This window comes from Vespa mandarinia, chromosome 22 (assembly GCF_050613455.1).
Source record: "Vespa mandarinia isolate Hongniang chromosome 22, ASM5061345v1, whole genome shotgun sequence".
In the NCBI taxonomy this organism is placed as follows: domain Eukaryota; kingdom Metazoa; phylum Arthropoda; class Insecta; order Hymenoptera; family Vespidae; genus Vespa; species Vespa mandarinia.
The window spans coordinates 3652501-3674245 of NC_140831.1; the positions used below are offsets into that span (position 1 = coordinate 3652501).

General features: G+C 33.0%; 1 protein-coding gene across 2 annotated transcripts in view; it reads left to right on the forward strand.

The window, feature by feature from the left end:
* The window catches only part of croc (forkhead box protein crocodile), a 26520-nt gene extending 6051 nt beyond the window's left edge, over window positions 1-20469 (forward strand). For both annotated transcript variants that reach the window (XR_004840005.2, XR_004840007.2), the window contains exon 3: window positions 19817-20469. The gene's annotated coding sequence lies outside the window, so the exon portion shown is untranslated. The remainder of the gene's footprint in view (window positions 1-19816) is intronic.
* The last annotated feature ends 1276 nt before the right edge of the window (window positions 20470-21745 follow it).

Consider the following 21745-nt stretch of genomic DNA (forward strand, 5'->3'; position numbering starts at 1 on the left):
CACATACATAGATATACACATACACACATATACATATATATATAGATATATATATATATATATAAATATTATATAATATACTTATGTTTTTTTTTTCGTCTTTTAAAACGCGACGAATCTTCAAAATCTATCCTGCCTGTAGATAGATCGTATGCACAGAATTCGCTATAAAATGCAATGTTTTGGTGTCGGTTAATTCGAATGTAAAAGCGTCATCGTTGAAAACACACGATGCATTTGTTAAGCGACTTACGAAAGTGTATTTTGAAAAGCAATATTTTGATACAATTCGCATACATACGTCGCGCCCCGATATTTTCTTGCAAAAATACTCGTCCGAGCAAGGTGTTGCCGTTGAATCTACGTAAACGGCTGAGAAAACAATATAATTCTCGATCGTTTAATGGCGTCGCTCCAGGAGACTAACGTTTCCGTTGCGAATCGATTGAAAAAAAAAAGTAAAAAGAAAAAAAAAAGAAGAAAAAAAGAAAAAAAATTGTTCAAGTTTTTGTTCGACATAGAAGAGGAATAATAATATCTACATAGATCATTTGTCGACCTATCTACAATAAGGTTAAACGGTAAAATGGCGGCACTTCGTTTTCTACTTAATTCAATCTATTAATTGGTGAAAAAAAGAGTTTAACCTTTAACATGAAAGTTTAAATAACAATTGTGTGAAGGAGAGGGTATAAGATAATGTGATCGTTCGTTTTTCTGTCTTTTTTCTTTCTTTTTTTTTCTTTTTTTTTTTTTTTTTTTTTTTTTTTCTTTTACTATCCCATTGCAAAAGCATTAGAATGGTACAAATGGAAGAGTTGTGATTTTACGTGAAAAACTAACGTTACGGAATAAAATTTATTCACGTAAATCATTCCTCTTTCGCTATACCTATAATCATTTTCATTGTATCGTGTGTATCTGACGATGTTCGTTTTTAGTTTATTTATTACTTATAGAATTATCTCTAAAATATTATTACATTTGTACTTTTCTTTTTCTTTTTTTTTTTTTCTTTATAGTGAAAATGAATCAGTTATAGAAGATTAACGAATCAGAAAAAGGTGATCTAATTTTGAGAATCGATGAAATTTCGAAACTAAAACTAAACTCGAAAGTTTTCATTGTTCGAAAACGTTGAGAATTGAACATGGAGAACGTCAAAGTGACAAACGACGGTGAATTATTTTCGTGTGGTAACACTCTCATTCGCAGAGTCTCATCGTCGAATTTATCGTTTTTCGAGACATTGAAGGAAGGCCAGAGCGCGTAACATAACGCTTTTCATGCTGACCCATTTGATACGTCGACCGGCAGCCAGCAAGCGGCTACAATCTGCGAAATGTTACTCCATCTCGACGGCTAGTATTTTGTGGGTGGATTCGTGAAAGGTAAGTATATGCGTATGTATCCTGCGCTGCTGTATCGCGTCAGCCTGGGTATTTATTGATTCACTCGCCGTGATATAAGCGTAATCGTAAATACGTTCGCGCATTATGACATCCAGAGTATTCGATGCACCTCTTCCAAGTTTCTTCGAAACATCCTTATGCGAGTCTTTCGTGAAATTTATCCTAGATTTAGTGGAAGACCGAACTATGTAGTAGTAAGTTTATCGGGATGAGAAAGTTAAAGTAAACAAAAAGAGTTTATTTGATATGCGGGCTGCATTCGCATACCTTTAAGATTAGTATAATTACGATATTTTTGTTTACTTTAGTTCTCTTAAATTATTGAACGCGTTGCATAGTAATCGTAAACTCACTTTTGTATTCTGCATATGCAATTCATGACTTGATACATATATATATATATGTATATATATATATATATATATATATATATATATATATATGAATAGAAAGAAAAATTGTACTTACTCATTGGATCATGTTCGAAATTGTCGGGAAGTAGTTTGTTCTTGTGGTTCTACGCTTCGAATGATTTCGCAGGGCTTCGACAATCGTGGTAGTTTTTGCTCGAGGCAAGATTTAAGCGCATCTGCCGAAACACGTGCTTCGGATAATACGGGATTGAAAGCGTTCCGGGCTCCCGTCAATCCGTTAGTTCGATAGACACAAAGTTCTACGTCGATCGGTAAACGAAAAGCCCCTTTTCTAAAGTCCTTCGGTCAGCCGGTCTATCTCTTGACAATGTTTTATCTATCGATTATTATTTCTTACCTTTCGTTCTCATATTTTACGTTCATCTTTCTAAATGTAATACATTGTTATTAAATGTCAACATATATTTGATACAATTAACAAAAGTTCAGGTTTAAATTAGTTCAATATATATATTGAAATAATATATATATATTGAACTAATTTAAATCTGATAAACTAATTTAAACCTGAACTAATTTAAACCTGATAAAACCAATATATTAATTCAATATAGTCATTTTTTTATATATTAAGAGTTAAATACAAAGAAAATATGACGAACTATAGAGAAAGAAAAAAGGTTCGTCTTTGTTACGAATACAATTTTATTACGGTTTAATGCACAAACAAATGTATATACTTATTAGAGATGTTATTATCTGACCCATCGGATATACCAGATATATTTTGTTTGAGTTTCTGGTAAATCTACAATATTTCAAACAGTTTATGTCTTTGTCTTACGATAATAAAACTATAAAACTGTTACTTTCTCTTCCTTTTTTCGAATAAGATATATTTATTTTTCTTATTAGAAATATCAATAAATCACAATTTATAGGTAATAAATAGTCTATGTTTTGAATCAACAATATTTCTTTCAAAATTAATAGTAAAGTTAACACTATGATCCATACAAGTACGATCATAAATTTTTCAGATTTTTATTTTCCATTAACCTGATAATTTTTTTAATGATGGGAAACAATGGAAAACAATGGGAAACTAGACAGATCGATTAGGACACGAGTAATATTTTATGTGTCAAGAAAGAACCGGATAATCAGGTATTTGGTATCCGGAATATTCGTTTTAACAATAGTTACCATAGCATTTCTACCATAGCTATTTCTAGTAATTTCTTGAAAAAAAATTTTTAGAAATTTTCTTTCCTTTTTTTTTTTTTGAACGTTGACATCGAATAAAATACACGACTAAAACTAATTTGTTTTATTTTGGAAAGATTAGAATTAATCGACAATAAAAAAAGAAGACGATTTACGTAAGTAGGAAATATAAATTATAGATATATATCTGATCGAACAAATGATCTTTATCTTGAAGCTATAATCACATACCTATTTAATTATATAATTATCGCGGAAATAAATATGTCATATATTCAAAAAGAAATGTAATAAAGAAAGAGTTCACACGCGCGATCTTAAGGAAAAGGGTTACTTTTGGTGTCGGTAGGGAGCGATTAATTACCTGATTCGTTCCAAAAGTAATTTTCCTCTCGACGGCTGCATACCAGACGTCGGCCAATATGTCGTTCTCCCTTCGAAGCCCCATAATCGTCCGTGGTCGTATTAGTGGTACCGTGCAATCATTAATTCCAAACGAGATCCGAGAAGAGAGAGAAAGAAAGAGAGAGAGAGAGAGAGAGCGAGAAAAGGGGGCGTCTTACTTAAACAAATATTTCTTTCCGCGAGATTAACGTACGCGTGTCTAACTACGACGACGACGATGACGACGACATGGTAGAGAAGAAGAAAAAGAGGAAAAGGAAGAAAAAGAAATCGAAGAAGAAAAAGAAAGAAAAGAGTAAGTCAGCCTTTCTCGCTCTCCCTTGAAAAACGATCAGTGAAGAAGTGAAAAAATAATCAAGAAACTTCAAATTGAAATTATTTCGGTTCCGGCATTTCTATTGATCTACGATTGTAGCGATATTATTGTAACAACTAAGTGTTAACCCTCTTTTCCGGTTCGGTATCGATTTTGTTTAATAGCATTTACGATCAGAAAATTCTTTTTCGAAAAAGGAGAAATCAAAAAAAATTTATATTCCATTACGCCGATAAAAAAAAATATATATATATATATATTATATTATGTCGATAGTAGGAAAAATACGAATATTAATATGTCATATCATTGTTTTATCAAATCGTACTTATCTATTGTCGAAAGTGCAAATAAACATGATATTCAAATTTTTTTTTTTTTTATAAACATTGAAAAAAAAATCGAAGTCAGTTGTTACGAAATAGAGAAACTCGGTTATTATATAGTGTCAACATCTTTTCCTTTCTATCCTTTGACAATTTGTTTTAAAATGAAAAAAAAAAAGAGAAAAACAAAAAGTAAAAGAAAAAAAGGTAATGACGACGAAAGCCTATGAAAATAAATCGTAAATTATCAAAAAAAGAGAGAGAGAGATGAGAGAAAGGAGAGAAAGGAGGATTAAGGTAGGTCGCGGGGGATAGAGAGGAGGAAAGCGTAGAACGCGATGGCGGACGAAGAAACTTATGTTACGGAGACAAAATGGTGGGAAAAGCTCGAAGGGGAAGCGGAAGTGAATGCAGGATGGCTGAAAGGAAAGAGAATTGAAGAGAATGGGTAGAAAGAAGGAAAAGAATAGGAGGGGGTAGTTAGGGTGGTGCATAGAGTGAGAGACAAGAGAGTAAGATAGAAAGAGGGAGAGGGAGAGAGAGAGAGAGAGAGAGACAGAAAGGGCTGCTTCATCGTCGTCTATTCGTCCAGGGGAGGAAGTATGACAGGTGTACTATTTCCCAGAGACCCGCGGCAAAACTGGGATCGCGTTGGTGCTCAAAGAGAGAGAGAGAGAGAGAGAGAAAGAGAGATTCAAGGGAGATATAACGCTGCCACGCGTTTATGCTTCGTCCCATAGTATGTGGTCTAACGAGAGAAAGAGCATGATACAATAGAAGGAGATGGATATAAATTTATATTATTGTAGGTATATCTATTAACATGGATATATGGATATATATATATATATATTTAATTAATTAATAAATAAACATTGATAATAACCTTAATGCGAATATACGATTATTCAGAATAACAGTGATACAGTGAAGAAATTATAAGAGAGTAATAAGATAAACAAGATACGATAGAGTTAAAATTAACAAAAATAAATTATATATAATGTGACATTAACATTTAATTATAATGAATGAATTTTTTTGTTCGATTGTATATCTATGTAAATGATAGTGATAATATTTTCAATTATTATCGCCTCATTAAATAATGTTTTAACGAAAATATGGTTATTTATGATTTTATAATCAGGAAATAAGAAAAATAATATACTTTTTTCATATTGGTAATATTATCTCTGTAACTTATCGTTTATGTATTTTTCAAATGATTAGGATATATGATGAATGTAAGTTTACTTATTGTAATGTGTTGTATTGTAACTAAAAATATTTGTACGGTTAGGCTATTAACAGAAAAGAAAAGAAAGATAAATGTATCTACTGAACCGTTCGTTTTCTGTTTATAACATTATCTCCCTTATATTGTTTAAAATACCACATGAAGAGAGTTATAAACTATTTCTACGTTTTTATGTTCCTCATAATCTATAAAAAAAATTAAATTTTAATAGTAGGTATCCAAGTGGACGTTCTTTATTTTTAGTATAATAAATTGAACAAGAAACATTTGTATTATGGCAATATATAAAATTCAATCCGTCAAAATCTATCAATCTAATTATTACAATTAGAATTACGTGATCTAATAAAATAATATCACGTACAAATAATATACGACGATATTAAATCGTTTTTCTATTAAAATAGAATTACATAGAAAGAGACGGTTACATAAATAGATAGACGATATTTTTTCAAGTTTCGAGTCCTACGAATAACCGACAAGATACACAAACATGCATATCTCTTGAATGACAATATTTAATAGCCAAAGTGCCTCGTCTACTTTGCAAATAAAAACGAAGAACAGTAAAAAAAAGTAACAGGTGGAATGAGTTAGAGTTATATACATACATACATACTTACATATGTAGATACATACATACATACATCGTTCGGTTTCGAAGAGACAATAACACCGAGCTCGTATCGTTCGAGAATTTCATGTAAAACAAAAAACAGTGAACGATTGTTAGTAAAAAAATGGCTGGGTCGTATTCGCGCAACGCGTGTAAGTGAACGTTCATTCGCGATCGATAGCAGCTTTTGTTGGATACGAAGCGTTGTTCTTTCTCTTTCTCTCTTTCTCTTTCATTTTCCCATTCTCCCGTTCTCTCATTCTCTTCGTTGCAACACTGTGAAAATCGCTTCGAAGCGGTTTACCGGTGTAAATATTTTTGGAGTGCGGTATGCGTATGTGCGAAAAGCAAAACATTTGGCAAACTGTACAAATGACGGTTACGGTAGAGAGTTTTTACTTGGGTGAAACGTTTTGCTAAGTAAACCGCTGGAAAAAACGAAAAGAAAATCGAAAATTATACGATTGACGTTGTTAGAACGATGGATACAGGCTTTTACTTTGATAACCTTTTTTTTCGGATTATTATATATTTTTTGGATCTTTTTCTTATTTAATTCTGATTATGCAATTAGTAATCACATTGTCTTGTTAAACTGCTATAATTTACGAATTTAAATAATATCTATAATTTACAGTGATATATGATTTATCTAGTAGTTACTATAATAAGTACTTGCTATATTAGTATTTAATATATATATATATATATATATATATATATATATATATATAGTAGTGTATAATTTATAATGTATACGTGGTATTGATTCATTCTTTTTTTTCTTCTTGTAAAGTATCTAGATCGTCTAAATATTCCGTAGATATATGTAGTCGTTACGTATGAAGTGCCTCATTTTTTTTAGTACATATTATCTGGCGATGAGGTAGATTTTATTTTGCGAATGTTTTTTTGTCTGTGAACGTGTGAAATGTCATTTTGAAGCTTGTCACTTGTTCCATTAGACCTGATTCTTCCTAGATCTCGTCGTTGAGAGTCTTCGTTGGTTCTCCAAGTTTTCTTTTTCTTTTTTTTTTCCATTCAAGAGATATTCATCTCTATCCTTAAACTTTTTATATCGTCAACTTTTTATAATAAAGTACACACGTTTATAATATCTTCGCCGAATGAATTTCTTCAAACAGTTAATACTACGACGTTATGAACATTCGTTGTTTTAGAAGAATAGTACTCGCTTAAAGATAAAGTTAAATATGTAAAAATGAAGGTCGGATCTGATAGAGCAGACAACAAGCTTTGAAATGATGTCTCACACATCCGTACACGTGGAAGCATTTGCTTTAGAAAATTCATATTGCGGAATCGGATATATTTAATGTTTAACGATCTAATAATAAATAAGTCACTTTACCGATTGAAACAATGTTTTTTCTTCCTATACATTAGATATTGGCCGATTTAATCGATAAAAAGATAAACTGAATATCTTCTCTATAAATGAATATCGTTAATTATAACTTTATTTTCATCGAGATAGATATAACACTCTCATGGCCATATTTATCCTTCGTTTGCGTTATTATTATCGAATGGTCGAGTCATTTTTAGCAGGAGTACCGAAATAAAAACTGACGGCGAATAAATCGTTCAATGAGCGATTCGACGGGCGATTTCGTCGCGAAGTATTATAAATGTGAGGTCGCTTTGAGCCGCGCTTTGATCAGAGCCAGGATAAATAGCGACGTCGTTGTTCGAAAGCGCGAACATCAAACACGGTATTACGCGTTAAATTGTTCGTTCGCCCACGAAAATTTCATTCTCCACGATTACGTTTTCCTTTTAGGTCGTTAGATAGTTCCTTCTGATAATTACAAATTTAATTAATATGTAGATATTTTCTTTTATTACATCAGTTTGATTCAGGATGGTTTAGGACAAAGTTTGCTTTAACATTTGCAAGTGACTTTTAAAAGATAAATTGCAAGTGAATTTTTAAAAGATAATTCGGCTAATCATAATTTGACGATATTTAGAGTCATTCTCATTGTTAAACTATTAAAACAAGATTTGCTTGATTAAATGTGATTCTTGGTCGATCGTTAGAAATAATTAAAAATTTTATCTTAAATTGTTCGATTTTAAAGTTTTAAATCGAAGAAAAATTATAATACGATATATCGAGTAAAGTTTGAAAGAGGTCTGAAGTTCAAGCGGTTAGAGCGGAAGGAATCGTCGTCGTCATGTAGCAGGTTACATATATCGCATGTTGTGTTTACATGACTCCGCGAGACCCACTTTTCCATCGGCCCCCAAAAATGCGTCTTAATTCTCGAGACGGGCCACCCGCAACGCGCGGGAACACGGGATGGCTTCGACTACCGGCCCGTTCGTTTACAAAATTACGGATGATAATGTAAGCATTTTTTTCACGTACTCGCCGCGTGTGGCTGAGCGTCGTCGACTCGCTCGTTTCGCCTACGGGGCTAATTTTAGGGTGTTCAACCCCCGTACGGTACGTCACCTCGCGTTCCGCTTTTACGAGGAATCCATTTAACGAGTTTTAATATCGAGTTAAATGAATAAATACGATATTGTGTATAATGTGTTGATCTACGAAACGCATCCGTCTAAAAATTCGGCACTTTAGAAAATTTCTTTATTCTGCTTGGCAACCGATGAAAAAGTTTATCCCTAGCGTTCGACGTCTTTTCACCCGATTTTGAAAAAAGATCATCGCTTCTATTCGGAAAATGTGTAAACTCATATAGACACAGATATACATACATATGTACATATATATATACGTGTACGTATATACAGGGTGTTCTATTTCCAATTTGGCCTTTTAAAATATAATCATCTATTTTATTTGTATGATAATGTTTGAGAAAGAGATCAGATTTAAAACAAAGTAATTATCTTCCACGATGTAGGTCACAGGATGAAATGTATAGATAATATGATCACTTTGTTACTTACAAATTTTCGTCGTTGTATAGATTTGAAAAATGCCACTTTTTTAAAATAATTTATGAACTAAGTTTTCATCAACCAATGATATTTTACAAATATTATTTATCTAATTAAAAATTTGTCAAACTTTTACACTAGTTAAAGGTAATCGTTATACGACTTTATACTATTCATCCTGTATATAAAATAGGTATTAAGATAAGAATTTATTTATAATTTTAGAGAAACATAATTTATCACATTATATCACATTTTGTTATATGATATCTGACATGCTTTTTCTTTCTTTGTTTTTATATCCTTCCAAAGAAATAAGTACATCATTATAAACAATTTCTTATTATTTTTAAGGATAAAATGATAGCTTTATTGGACGGATTAGACGATTTAATTTTGTTAAACAAATAATCGATAATGTTGAAACACATTTTTAATTTATTTGCAACAAAGAAAGAAAATAATGTAGACACAATAGATATAATAGAAATGTAACCGTAAGATCTGCGCACACCCCATATATATACATATATGTATATATATATACGTGTGTACAGAAGGATTTTACGGTAAATCGAGCGAACAGCCTCGAGCGTGGGCTCCCTTACGCAAACGCATTGTCCTCAAATGCCTCCTGTGGTGTCACGGTAGAACGGCACCGCAGGTCGTTCTATCTTCAAAATGGTATTACCGGTGAGGTAATAATGGCTCAATCGGCCCGTCCTTGATGTGGCTTAGCTCCTTCCCTTTCCTTGAAATATATATATATATATATACACACGTGCAATAGACGATAGGGATGCTCAGTTGATGCGACCATGGTGCATGGTGGCGCTCAAAGAAAAGAGTCTGGCAATAGACTGGCAAATGTTCGTCTATCCATTAAGACGATACATGAAAAAAAAGAAAAAGAAAGAAGAAAAAAAAAAGAAAGAAAAAGGGGATTTAGTACGTAAACATGTGTATGTGTGAGTTGTATATATACGTGTTTATATGTTGTATATGGTAAGGATAAAAGCGTTCTAAACGTTCAGTTACACGGAAATAAATAAATTCTTATGGTATGCCGCTCTTTCTCTCTCTCTTTCTCTCTCTCTCTTTCTCTCTCCCTCTCTCTCTCTCTTTCTCTCATTCGAAGTCTCGTACTCTATAAGTATATAATACTATCCCCGTTTTCAATTATGTTCGCCTCTTTACTTCTCGCGTCAGATCGATCCACGATGTTTATCGTTCGCGTTCGAAGAACGATTCTGTTACACGATTGCGCAGGTGCAATTTGCTTATTGTTGTATGCGTACGTATTATACATACATAGGTGATAGATATGTAGTACGTTTGTCCCATTTAACTGGTAATAAGACATTTTGATTATTACATTGTGTCTTTTGTTAAAAATACGTTTATATTTTATTAACAACAAACGGATAATTAGGAAACATCGTTCTACGAGTTGTCTAAAATAATGCTGATTTTTGAAAAATTATTTTTCGTACACTTGATTAATATTTAATAGTATGTTTTCAAGATGAAAATAATATGTATGTAGACACATCATCTTTTTTCTTTCTTTTTTGATTTAACAAGATTATGTATCTATTTATCTTATTACTCGTGCAAAGCTTTTTTGTGTATCTTTAATTATTTATAATAAAATAATATTTAATAAATACTTACGATCGAGTGAAATATTATTATAGATGCAACAGGGGATCGGTATAAGTCAGTTTATCGAATATTTAAGTTACTTTGCTTTATCTGAAGTACGAAGAAAAATATAATTTATCTATTGTTATAAGTGCTGGAAGTGATTGCCAATTGTTTTTAAATTCATAATGAATGCATATATTTAATACATGACGGAATTTTATTTATAGAAATCCGTCATCGTCGTCATAGATAGGAACGATAAATTGACTCATATCGATTGCTCTATAATATTATAATGCTATGTTCCAAGCGATTAGAGTATAATTTAAGTTGTTAAGTCTATTTAATTAAATACAAAAAAATAAATCCAATCCTATGTCCTCCCTATATTTTTCGTTTCGTTATCGTCGATAAAAGAAGGATACATTATACTTCGGTCGAAAGTTTCGTCAGTGATTTAATATTTTTCTTGTTATGAGTATAAGCGACTCGGTTTGTTCTAAAAACAACGGCCAACGTAAATCCGTAGAAAACCACCTGCACGTCGGAATCCTTTCACGCGTATCGCAAAAAGGATGCGATTTTCTATTTTGCATGGTTATTCCCCCGCTTACCGACTCATTTTCTTTATTATTATTCTACTTTATTAATATCTCCTTGTTTCTTTATCGACCGTAGTGATGATGGTTCCTTTATTTTTTTTTTCTTTTTTTTTTTTTACAAAAACATAAAAAATATGCTTCTACTTATTTGTCCTTTACTTGTATTTTCATTTCCGCGTTAAAATCATTCGCGATTATTCGGAAATGAAAGAAAAAATAAGAAAAGAAAGAAAAGAAAAGATGTACGAAACAAATTTGTTTTCGTTTGATAAGAAGAAGGAAGTGTTATACAACTATTCGGTTTCTTCATTATTTCCCTTTAAAATATCCCTTACAATACAAACGTAAATAAGTAAACAGAGATTAAAACGAATGCCTTTGTATCTATAATACATAACTCTTATACAATATATCAAATCTTATGACCTATATCTATAATCGTGTATCCCTCTCTATTATTATTTTGCTATTATGTGATAGGCTGTATTTTATTTTCTGCGTGATGTCATATGCTCGGAGCAGGTCTCGAGGAATCGCATGGGAAAAAAGAGGAAAGAGGAATAGAAGAAGAAGAAGAAGAAGAAGAAGAAGAAGAAGAGAGAGAGAGAGAGAGAGAGAGAGAGAGAAAGAGTATGGTTGTATGTTCCGCTTCAGTGCCAGATATACCTACTAACAGAGTCGAGCGTACTGAGAATATTTTGTCAATCGTCGAGGATGCTCGTTAGTAGCATCCGTCAGAGAATAGACGAGCACGGAGACAGAACGAATGCGTACGCTTTAGAGGCGCCTTGACTTCTCGAAATAATCGTATGCACTTACAGAATGTCTAAGAATTTTTTTTCCTCTTACTCTCATTCTTTTCTTCCCCCACTCTTTGATTCGAAAAACGGAAACCGTCGTGAGTTCGCATAACTCGGGCTCGCGCGAACAGAACCGTTTCGCAGCTTATATTGTTGGAATTATACGACGATGGTATAGATAACGTTTAGTTATTCGAAATTATTCTTTTAACGAAGTCGATTGTACTTGTTTTCTCTTTTATGTTTTTTCTTTTTTTCTTTTCATCTTTTTTCTTTTCGAACGATTACAAGCAACTACGGAAGAGAATACACTCGTGTGGTATTTATGCATTGATAAGTAGAAGTAAAAAAAATGTATTTTTTGTCGGATAAAATTGTATTCTGTAAATTTTGAATTTAATAAAAATTTGAAACTTTTCATTTATAAACTTTATTCGAGAAGTTAAATATTAAATATTTAATGAATGTTTGAATTTCGACGTTATTCTGTTAATGCTGTTTTAAAATTCGTTTTACATTCTTAAATCACATTTAATGTCAATTAATTGTAATTTTCAATTAGAGAAATTCCAAAAATATACTTTAAGAAGATTGTAGATCTTTTATCCAATTTGTAAGATTAAATAGGCCAGAATATACGAAAATATCATGAATATGATAAAGCATAAAATTAGTAAACAGTTTGTTAAAAAAAAATATCTAATATCTATAAAAAATCTTATGACATATGAGACGGAGAGAACATATAAGTGAGTTCGTCGATCTTATATATTAATTAAGCGAATTAATTCTTTAATTTATTATTTTTACTTAGGTCTAATGGATTAATTTAACTTATTTTCTTCTTTATATAAGTATATTTATCTAATACAGAATCCGTTAAATTAAATGGAATTAATAGAAAGAAGATAGTGGTATTCTCTGAGGGATAACTAGCAGAATGTGCTGAGATAGGTATGCCATGTTAAATATATATATATATATATATATATATATATATATATATATATATGTATGTATGTATATATATACATATCTACCTACGTTTAGGATGAGAAGGCAGGAAAGAAAGCACTTCTTCCTGTCTGATGACTATGCTCTGAACCGAAGAGCGTAGGTGAAAAGAGGGCGAAATTCGAATCTTTATATATCGTACAAAGGTTCGTAATTCTTTTCAATTACTAGCTCATTAGAATGCACGAAGACGTAATATAGGTAGTAGGGTCGATGACGAGGCGAATTCTTATAAAATGACGACTATCGTTTGGAAAGAAAAAGAAAGAAAGAAAAGAAAAATATGTATTATTTATTAAGAGATATCGCATTAGTCGTATAAAATTAATCTAAAACGTTGAAATTAGTCGAAGAGTTCGTATAATCGAATAAAGATAAGATCGATAAAGAATATTCGTGAAAATAATCGTTAAAGAGAAAAAATTATTCGGAAAATGATTAATTTTCAATAACTAATTAAGTGGCTTTAAGGTGTCTCTCGCTCGATCGAAGAACGTGAGCTCGATTAGGTCGTCCGTCGCGCAACCATAGTCGCGCCTTCTTGGCTGGGAATCGAAAATGTAACGGCATCTTGTTGATCCTGGCAATGGTCTATGTTGATCCAAAGCGACGCACCGACGTGTGTTGGTTATTAGGAGCGCACTTGCAAGGGGTGACGCGGCCTTTGGAAGTGGTGATGCGAGTGAGGAATCATCCAAACACGAGGAATCATCGATATTAGTCGGATCAACGTCCGTAGGAACCTTGACGCGCTTTGACTCGAGGTCAATAAACAGAACGTCGCGCGTCCTCCAACGTTATCGGCCGTCAACTTCTCAAAGATCCGACGATAAATTTTATCGTCGTATACGTACGATTAATAAATATGAATTCGCACAATCATTTTCAGCTGTTAAATACTTCCGCATCGATACGTTCGAAATACTGTTTTATATACCATATTATTTTACTTCGTTCTTAATTAATCCATTGTTATCAAAATTTTCTTATCGACAAACCATCGGATACGTCCAATGGTAAAACAAAATAAAAATAAAGAAAAGAAAAAGAAAAGAAAAGAAGAAGAAGAAGAAGAAGAAGAAATCTATATGGTAATAAAACGGAATTGTTTTTTCAAACCGTTACCTTATCGATAAGAAATAATATACATAACACTTTTGTTAACAATTGTTGGTTTCACATACGAAACTAATGCTTATATAGGTGTTATACCGGTGTTAATCAAAAGAAATTGCAAATTCTATTCTAATTTTAGATTTGAAGGAAAAGAAAAGGAAACGAAGAAAAGATAACGAAGAAATGGCCCAATAAAGAACAAACGAGAATAATATAATTCGTTCAAAGTAAATACGCTATACGTATATAAGTATCCTATATGTATATTAAATAAAATCAAGAAGCGTCAAATATCAGAGTGAATCACTTCGTGTGAGGTCAGACAAAAGAAATTTTGTTTCTTTTTTTAAACGAAGATGTGGCAAATCGACAAATTTTCTTTTCTTTCTTTTTTCCTTTCTCCGACATTTCGCGATTCTTCTTTTCTCTCGTTTGCTGCCAATAATAGAGCAAGAAAAAAGGGCTCATTAGGTTGCGCGGGGACTGGTTTGCCTCGTCGAACGGGTGGATCGCTTGAAAGCGACGGTAATGGGGCTTGAAAGCTCCCGGGTTCTATGAGCTAAAAGAAGCAAAAAGAGGAAGGAAGAAAGCCAGCGAAGAGACATGAGACACTCGTACTCCGAGGCGTTGAACCATTTGATAGGGAAGCAACAGAGAGAGCAGACGATGCGAAAAGAGGAAACGAAGAAAGACAGAGAGAGAGAGAGAGAGAGAGAGAGAGAGAGAGAGAGAGAGAGAGAGAGCAGAAGAGAAAGATGGAAAGACGTCCGCCTTCGAAACGGAAGACGTTTAAATCTCGGCGGTCCTTTCCTTCGCCGGCATCCTCAAAAGCTTTTACTGTCAACGGGAAAATGTTCGAGTTGACCGATCGATATAACGCTTCTTTTTCCTTGAAACGTATTCTGGATCATTTCCATGGGATGAACACGTACGCACGCACGCACTCACGCATATATATAAAATTTGTCGTATGATCGATCGATGATCTTCGTGATGATTTCAAAGGGTTTAGTTATTGTTGTGAAATTATTCGTAAAAAAATGAAGAACGTGAGAAAGATGAATTTAATAATTCGTATATGTATGTATATCTTGTCTTATCTATGTTTGTCTTACATGCATGCATATTAAATAAAATGAAAGAGAATCAAATACCAAGATGAGTCACTGAACCTTTGATTAATAACCTTTTTTAATAAATTTATATCGATATTTCTTCAATTAAATAATAATATAATTATTATTATTTGGTAGATAATAAGTATATCGATTTTGTCGAATTGAATATATCTGTCTTTAAAAAAAAAACCACAGGTTTCACACTAATATCTACAATTTTGATGTTTCGATTGTTAATCTTTTTTTCTTTGTTCTTTTTTTCTACACTACTGAAAAAGTATTAATAAAAGAGTATTAACTCAGAATTAGTTTTCAGTCGAAATTTGTTTTTTTGCTTATTTTTTTCTATTGACATATTATGAAAGGTTTCTTCAAAAAAAAAATAAAGAAAAGAAAAAAAAGAAAAATAAAAAATAAAAAATAAAAAATAAAAAATAAAAAATAAAAAATAACAAGAAAAAATGTTTTATCGATATTCTCATTACGTATTCTTAAAATGCGTATATTTTTGCGCGCATATTGTATACATATCTTCCAACAGCTCGTGAACTCCCATGCAGAAATATGCGCGTGCTTGAGAATAAAAGCCACGTCGCGTGATCGATCGATGATCTCCGTGACGATCGAAAGGAGGAAGGATATATTGGAAAAGAAAGAAAAAAAAAAGAAAAAAAAAAGAAGTACAAGAAAAGAAAAGAAAAGGAAAGAAAAAAGAGAAAAAAAAAAAGAAGAACCGAGCTATCATCGACGACAGAAACGATTGAATTACGATGGCATTACAAGAAGACTTATTCTTTTGTGAATCCTCATGTGAGACTTATCTTCTTCGTTATAAGTGTGAAAGAACAAACGTTTAAATTGGCTGGCTTGTAGGAGCCTGTCGAGCGATATCTAATTAGATCTTCGCTCGAATTAAGCGACTTTCTTCCTTCTATCTTTTCGTTCCATTGTTTAGCCTCTCTCTCTCTCTCTCTTTCTCTCTCTCTCTCTCTCTCTTTCTCTCTCTCTCTCTCTCTCTCTCTTTCTCTCTCTCTCTCTCTCTCTCTTTAGTAACATCTTTCAAAGAGGATTCAAACGAGAACTGCGAGTCATTCTCGTACGTATCAAAAAATTTCTTTCTCTTTCTATTTCTCGACAGGGGATATGTCTCCGTTCGATGTGACGCAGCACACCGGCGAGAAGGAGAATTTTTTTATTGTGGGCAACACCCATCTTATCCATCTATCTATCCTTCTCTTTCTCTCTTAAGTTTCCATTGAGCTCGCTTCTTCGAGGACTCGGAGGGAACGGGAGAGGGATTCAACACCGAGAAGGAGAAGGACTCCGGAGTTCGAGAGTCGGACTGCTGCGGGCTTTCATTCATGACGCGAGAAGCTCGAGCCTTTGACTCGAGTGGAAGTCTTGAACAGCGAAGTGGACCGTATGGTATTTCGTTTCTCTTCCTTTCCTTTCGTTTTTCTTTCTCTCTCTCTCTCTCTCTCTTTCTATATATATGTATATATATGTATATATATGTATATATATATATATATATATATTTCTCTCTCTCTCTTTCTTTTTCTCCTTTTCTCCGTCTGATAGCTTCCTCCTCATTCTGCAAGCCTACTTCGAATTACGAGTGCCGCCGTGTGCTACCTTCGTCTTGATGCGCGACGACTCAGCGGACAGCCTTCTTGCTTATAATACAAATAATCGATAGAATATGTAAGCGCACGGACGATGGACTTGAGTTGTCGGTCGAACGGTACGCGGAGCTTTCAAATCGTTCGCCATCTTTCGCTATGTTTAACTTTTTATACTTATTATAATCCTACCGGACGATGGAATTTTTCTTCTTCTTCTTTTTTCTTTCTTTTTCTTTTTTTTTTTAGAAATCGTCTTTTCTCTTTTTTTGTTTTCATTTTTCTTTTTTATCTTAGAGATCTTGAAAAAAGGTTAACAGGATATAGGATGTTCAATGCTGAATTATATTTTGATACGAGGAAATAAATAGGTATAGTTTACTTATAGTTTATTTACGAAATTCATTACATAGTTATCCTTACTATTTCAAATTTGGTTACATTTATGTCGAACGATGAATATTACATTTCAATGTTGTTCGTTCGTTTAGATAAAATGTTAATCGTTAGAATGGAGAACGTGGTTTCTGAATAATTTCAATGAATGGATGAACTCGTTTCTCGATGGAACAAAATAATTTTATTATCGAAAGCACGTTTCTATGCATAATTTTAAACTTGATACGATAGATAATTTCACATTCATCGCGCGAGTTATTTATGTCGGTATATAAGTTAGGACGTTTGGTAAGGAAGATAAGAAACGCGAGTACAACGAAGACGTCTTTTTTTTCCTTTCGAAAGGATTGTTATTTTTTCGATGACATATCAAGGCAACTAGACAACTTGGCACCTCGACTATAAAACATATCCTACCTACTCGTCGATCGATTGATTCAGATCGAGTAAGCTTCCAGTATTATTCTTTCTTTGGCGGATTTCGCGGCAGCTCGATTTGCCCTTCGATATTACTTCGATCGACCGTCGCCTGTTAAAATGTCACTGATTTATCGCTTGTTTGTTTTCTCATTGCGTGCCAGACGACCTACAGCAACACGACGAACGAGCGATTTACGAGGTAGACGTTAATCGAAATGTTCGGTGACGACATTATGCGATGTCCTATCCGAATTTCTGCGAGCTCAAGAAACGAATGAAAGTCCTTCAACGCGAAAGATCGCGCAAAATAAAAATTAAACTTTCGATCATTTTAATCTTAAAATTGTTATTCAATTTATTTCGATTCTGATTTTATCGAACCAGTCCGTCTTGTTAACTGTCTTATCAATTATTATTTTAACAAATAAACGTTCAATATTTTTATAAACATTTAATTAGTTAAGTATACATGCATATTTGCTTATTGCCACACAAGGGTCATATTGGCTTTCGATTTTTCAAAATTTATTTAATCCGTTTGTAAAATTAGTTAGCCGACGATATAAAATACTGTTAAGTGAGACTAATATATCGTCGAGAATATGTTTTTGTATGTTGTTATGTGTGTGTGTCTTTCAAAAGAATTATGATAGACATTAAAATGAACATATCAGAATTTATGCCAGAATAAGATAAGATGTTAACGGGTTTTATTGTTCTAACAATGTATATAAGTGATCTGTAGTAAAAGTGCCATTCTCGTAAAGGCCCTATCTATGAATACGTATTTGCGATGGTACTCGGACAATTAAGCAAACAATGCGTGAGGAGAAGAAGAAAGAGAAGTATGAACGAGAAAGAAGAAAAAGAAGAAAAAGAAGAAAATGAAGAAGAAGAAGAAGAAGAAGAAGAAGAAGAAGGAGAAAAAGAAGAAGAAGAGGATGAAGATGAGAGAGATGGTGGGGTTAGGTAGCAAGAAGAAGCACGTTTCGGTGCGTTGTTTACTTTGGCTCGAAGCTCCGTTTAGGTGGCAGTAAGGATGGAAATATCGGCCGCTAAAATAATTCGACGACAAAGAGCACGGGCGATCCAACGACAGGCGGGAACGAACGATCAGCGGCGGGCTTTTTAAACGAATCTCGAAAATAGTCTACGAGGTCTCTCTCTCTCTCCCTCTCTCTCTCTCTCTTCGGAGAAATAATGAAAATTACCTTAGCAATAATTTTATTGTAAGTATTTTGTTATATCAAAGCAGCATAAACTTTATCTGAGACGATACTGCGGCAAGGATACATCTTGACTATTTTATCGGATGGTGAGGTATTAATGAAAATAATAAAAATAATATTGATTAAAGAAAATTAATATTATTAAAAATCGTTGTTAAAATAATAAATAATATATTGTGGGGAACGTAGTCTGAGAAAACGCTGTATTAAAAGATTATTAATTAGTTGTAATATAAATGTTTGGATAAACGTGGATCGTTAACTAATTGCTGTCGAATTCTTAATCCTTTATTGATAAATGCGGTCAATTATTTAGTGATTTTCAGGGTTCTAAGCTCAGCGTTATATAGACTCTAAGATCTCATGAAATGATCAGTATCAAGCAAATTCGAAAACGATATAAATGTATTAAACAAAGTTCCATATTAATAAAACTAATGTTTATTTCTATGTCTAACGATTAAATATACTAGTTTTTTTTGTCATATTTAAATAACTAACCAAAACAAATATTACACACATTATCACATCAAACATATGAAACATATTCGGTATATATCAATAGACATGATCAGGATGATAGTAACGATAATAATAATACGGTAATAATAATATCCATGTATCTATATAATAATAAATATATAATATTATATGTACTTGGATTCGATAACAGATATACATTGTTTATATATATAGACAGATGCGGTATCCGTATAAAGAAACATTTTGGGAATGGAGATTAAATTATGCTCGTAACGATAAAAGTTATTTATTATTTCACATCAAATAATAACAAACAAAAATTTTTCGGTAAAGAGAAAAAAAAAGCAAAAAAAGAAAAAAAAAGAAACTTGAATCAACCGTACATATATTTAAAAGAAAATTTTGTCAAAAATGGGAGCGAGTGGAGGGACGGGGGAAAGAGATAAGAAAAATATTGTTTCACGTTTTCTTAACAATAAACAATCTCTTTTACAGGGGATCCAGTCGTCACGGTCATCCTTCCGTTGTATCTAGAAAAGAAGGAAAAAAAAAAGATAAAAAAGAAAAAAGAAAAAAGAAGAAGAAAACGAGAAGCAGCTATGAGAACGGATAGAAGTGAGTAAAAAGGAGAGAAAGGAATATCGCGGAATGTGGGAAAACCGCTCGAAGGTGGTCGGACGGGTGAGCATCGAGATATGGCAGGACCATTCACCTGTCAACCGTCTACTTCCTCCTCTTCAACGATGGCACCTTAGCAACGTAAACGTACAGCCAACAGCAGAAGTAGCAAGCAGCAACAGCAGCAGCAACGGCAGCAACGGCAACAGCAACAGCAACAGCAACAGCACATAGTCCGTGCCATCGGCCGTAACATCGGCCGTAGGCCCACGTAGTCGCGCCTACCAAAACATCCTCGACGATCCTCCATTTGACTCGCCATTCATCGCCAGTGAAACAGCTTAATATAATCCTATTTAAGGAGAGGTGCCATTGTGCGTTGCTCCATCGCTGGAACGTGACCGAAATTATTTACTCGTTTATTAGAAGGTGATGCACTGGCTGCCAACCTTGCACCGTTCACAAAAAGACACTTTCTTTCACTTTTTTTTTCTTTCCCTCTCTCTCTCTCTCTCTCTCTCTCTCTCTTTCTCTTTTCAATCGCTATCTCTATTCAGATTGTCTCCTTCTCTTTTTCTTTTTTTTTTTTATTTCTTTCTCCCTTTATCCCATTCGGAGATTTTGATTCACGTTGATCATGAGCCACTGGAAAAGAAAATCTTAGGTGTCGATGTTATTTGAATGGTCGAGTATAGATATAAATACGATTACGAGAATTACGGATTTAATCATAGATTTATATAGACTTAAGAATAGAGATTTAAAATTGAAATTAAAATTAACTTTGATAATAATATAAAGTAAAATAATATAAAGTAAAATAAGTTTGACATAATTATATTCCTATATTGTTTCGATATATGTATGTAATTACATTACAACGTAATTTCGATCGTTTCATTGATATTTATTTATTTATCTATGACGATTATTAATTCTATAAAAGGAAAAAAGAAAAAAAATCTCTTTTCTGTCATTTTCATTAAATAGAAAATATATTTGTAACGGTTAACCATAAAGCAAATCGTTTCGTGATACAAAGACAACCGATTAGATAGAAACGTCTTCGGAGATTTCACTATCGCGTATGCACGGCTTAAAGTTTACACTTAAATCCGAGCATGGCTTTGCTATGTTAGATGGGGCCAACATAAGCAAACCTCTCGAGACGAGGCACATGTGGCCAACAATGGGCCAAATAGTACGAAAGGTTACATGTGTAACGTAAGATAAGGGCCGGAACCGGATGCCAACGGCTTAAGACAAAGCTTTACTACAGATGATTTGAACTCTCGAAGGAACCAAGGAACGAGGACGACCCACATAGTTCCTTTTCTTCCTTTTCTTTCTTTTTCCTTTTCTCTTCCTCTTTTTCTTTTTCTTTTTTCCCCTTTTTTTCTTTTACCTCGACCTTCAACAAATTGACAAGGGTTATGACATCGCACGAAGCGAACTTATGACTTTAAAATATCCCCGAGCCTGACTACTTTCGATCGAATCGATTCATATGCTAGTTTTTCATCACTTTTTTCTCTATCTATCTATCTATCTCTTATTTTTCTGACAGTCGAATCTCTATTCAAAAAATTGGTATATGGTAAGAAGTCACACAAGGGAATCGTCTTACGAACTTTAGTACCTTGTGTCAATTCGAAACAATGAAAACGTTGTTCGTTAATAGAAGAAAAATTTGGAAAAGTTTATACTTCGACTTTACGTGATACATTCGTTGAAACTATTATGCATAATCAAGATTTTGTTTTCTTCTTAATAAAATATCATCCGAATTAATTTTAAAGTAATCAG